The following is a 3,750-nucleotide window of genomic DNA, read 5'->3' on the forward strand; positions in this document are numbered from 1 at the left end:
CCAATATACATATATATATATATATATATAATAAACAAAAGGGTCGAACTTACCTTCGATTTATAATCATTATTCTCGCATGATAATTGTGAAAGGGCGTATTTTTTCAGGTGATGATGAAGGCAATTATTCATTTCTCTCCCCCACACCCCCCATTCTTTGAAAGAAATAAGCTTAACTTATTAAGACATACGAGATGAAGAATTAAACAAAAAGTCTTCCTGATGGTGCACACAATATATCTTTCGGTTCTTGTGTTCTCTTCCAAAAAGTTGACTTAAAATACCATAAATCTCTCTCGTTTTCACGCTTTCAATCATTAAGATTTATAAAAACAGGGAGATTCCTTCCAAAGAAACTAAAAGTGCTGACTGTATCTACAGACACAACGTTCATTGTTAAGTAATTAGGGTTAAGGCAGATAGAAAGAGAGAGAGAAAGAGTAAGAGAGAGAAGAGATAGAGAGAGAGGACAGCTGTTAGGTCTTCTTCACAAACTGCCTTAAATAAATCCAAACTGAAAATAAAAACACATCTATATATAAATATAAAACACTAAAGTTACTGGCAGAATACTAGAAACGACTATAATAAGTAACTGAATAATAATAATAATAATAAGTAAATGAATATTATTTGTTATTTTTCTAANAAACATTTAAAATCGTATATGACGCCATCTGTTATGATTTATTTATATTATTAATTATTATAAGATAGCGTAAAGCTTAATTTTCAAAGTAAGAGATGATCTTTATAAAGAAATTACAACTGCTAATCCCCTCGTAACGATTCCCTCTATCTCCCTAACCCCCCGACCTTTAACCACCAAAATTTAACAGCATCAATACCCATAACACACAAACTCCCCTGCAAAATTTCAGAAATTTTTGACAAAAGGCAAAGGAATTATTCTGCTTGAAAGTGGGTGAATAAAATCGTGTCCCCCCCCACACACACAGAAAAAATCCCTCAAGATTTTTGTAAAAATCTTGGAGGAGGAGGAGGAGGAGGAGGAGGAGGATTTTCTCATCATGTCCATACTTTCCCTCTATTAAATAAATAAATAAAATTTATCTTTCGTTAATATAAAATTTATGTATGCGTGTACGTGTAGTACGCTTATGTATATGTAAAGTAAATAACTACCTCGTCCATTACTCCTACGCGTGTATATAAACATTTACCTTTGTTATAAAGGGGTTTTGAATTGCCGCCTGTTTGTAACGGATATTTTATATTTTAATTGAGATATAAGTGTTTATTTTTGATATTTAATTTAGTTTAAATATAACATCTTGTCTTCCGTTATGATGTTGTCTCTTTGTTATGTATGAGTATTATGTTACTCAAATAATATTGAGTTATTAATAACCTACATTTACTGTGTCGCGTGTTACTTTTGAAGAATTTTAAGTCAAATTACAATATAATTATATTTGTAGCATATTTTTATATTATTGTACACAGTATTTTTTATAGTTTTTATAGTCGATAGGTTTAAGGCGTCACTCCTGGGGGCCTGGGAGGGAATCCGGGTAAGAAATCTCAGGATTTTTAGGGGGTGGTATGTGCTGGGTGGAGCCCTCCCTCATCACACGGACGCTCCAATCCCAGGACATTTTTGGGGGGTATATGTGCTGGATAGGGCCCGTCCCTCATTACCCGGACATCCCATTGTGGACCTGGAAGCAGTGGCGCGTTATAGATTCATGGGCGCCCAGGCGAATTTCAATTAGGGGCTCCATGTGCAGTGTTTACTGTAGACATTTTTCTTTGGGGGAATTTTTGGGGAAATATTTTCTTATAAAAGGTTGATTTGGGGTTCTCTGTTTGTGGGGTCCCCAGGCAATTGTTTTTTTTTTTTTTTTGCTCATAGGATAACGCGCCACTGTCAGACAGAATCCATTGATGAGTATGGTTAAGAAGGCCTCCTTAGTGCCTACAGGACGGAAATGAAAAATAAATCTTTAAATTATTGTAAATAAATATTGAAGATAAAACTAAATTAATGTAATAGTTTTTGTTTGTTTATAATTAAACAGAATAAATAAATTATTTTAAACTATATTAATTAAATTGTTTTTGTTTTCTCTTTTTTCAGATTGGAAGAAAAAAAAAAGAAAAAATTCTTGTTAAAAGTCACCAAAATATGGCAAAATGATTGATTCCTTAACAGTTCACACCTCATCTGTTGGAAACAAAATGTGCAAAACAATGGAAGAATTGATAAAGTGGATCTCGAGATAGCAAAAGAAGATCTACGTCCTGTTATGTACATGTGATTTATTTTAATTCTTTTTTTTTAAAAAAAAAGAAAAAAGAAATGGTTTTTTCTTTCTGTCCTGTTTTTGAATCACCAGGGATTCTATATTGTGATTGAACACTACCTCCAGTAGACAGAGATTGAGTCTACTTCCTCCAAAAGACCATACTGGGATCCACTGATAGATAATGTCTACCTCATCCTATTATCTGGGTCAATGGTAACTTCATCATACTACCTCAATCCTTATCGCGTATTGAAAATAATTCCTCCTCATTTTTGCCTAAATATATAATAATAAGAAGAATAAGAATAATAATATATATATATATATATCTTCTCAACATATACATATATATAAAAAAGAAATTGTGATTTTTTTAAATATGATAAGCTGTGAGAATATGTGCAAATCTTTCAACGATCAAATTGCTTCTCGTGTTTCGTATTTAACAATTTCAAGTAATTACAAGGATCAAGATAAGCTTGGAAATTACAAGAAAATGCAACGTGTCTGCTGTTTTTTTACTTCTAAACAGAGTTTAAAGCCATTGGTTTATGTTCCATATGAAGAACCTCCTTCTTGAAGTCACCATTTAATTACAATTAAGTTTAACAATTTGCACAGTATCACGTTCCTTTAAAAGATAGAAAAAAACAAAAATATTAAATAAAAAATAATCACCGAGTTCATGTTAAATCCTCAGGGAAAGATTATTATTCTATCTTATGCCTCTACCTCACCAAAATCGGAAAAGATAAACCCTACCCATTCATACCTCAGGAAATCATCCCTATTGATGACGAAAGAATATCTTAAACTTCATAATTTTTGAGGTCATTAAAAAAAAATCGGTTTAGAGTTCCAAAAGAGGACGACCTCCAAAAATTTAACACACACACACACATATATATATATATATATATACATATATACACACCTATATATGTATATATATATATATATACACACACATAGATAGATAGAGTCCTTTAAATTAGATGAAGATTTAACAAAGATATTATGGAAAATTCGGAGTCGTTTACTCTTAGAACATCTCAGGAAAATAATTTTAAAAAAAATTTAAAAAAAAAATAATGAAAGAAGATCCTTATTTTATAGCTTCTTTAAAAGGAGTTCCTCATCACGGGCCTACCTCAATTGTGGATCCTGGAATACACTACCTCACTAATTAATTATAATAATGATAATAATCAGCTAAATTTTTCTCATTCTACCTCACGACCATGTTTCTTCCCCCTTCTGTATAGAAATTAGTCAGACGTGAGCGCGATTGCGAACATTTTCTTTGTTCTGTTCGTTTTTATCTCGTTTTTATTTTGGACCACCCTCATCCGGAATGTTTTTTAGTAGCAAAATAGTACGCGTTTTTAGTCGTTTTTCAAATTTAAAAAACCTTCAACGCGGGCATTTTGGTGAAAAGTGGGTAAATGCCCAGTTGAAACTTCTGAGAAAAAATCCAA

General features: G+C 31.9%; 1 long non-coding RNA gene across 1 annotated transcript in view; it reads left to right on the plus strand.

The window, feature by feature from the left end:
- The window catches only part of LOC111621100, a 35,338-nt gene extending 31,894 nt beyond the window's left edge, over positions 1–3,444 (plus strand). The window contains exon 2 of the long non-coding RNA XR_002756001.1: positions 2,104–3,444. This is a non-coding gene — a long non-coding RNA (uncharacterized LOC111621100). The remainder of the gene's footprint in view (positions 1–2,103) is intronic.
- Positions 3,445–3,750: the final 306 nt, after the last annotated feature.

This window comes from Centruroides sculpturatus, unplaced genomic scaffold, assembly GCF_000671375.1.
Source record: "Centruroides sculpturatus isolate CEXI.00-Female unplaced genomic scaffold, Cexi_2.0 scaffold294, whole genome shotgun sequence".
NCBI lineage: Eukaryota > Metazoa > Arthropoda > Arachnida > Scorpiones > Buthidae > Centruroides > Centruroides sculpturatus.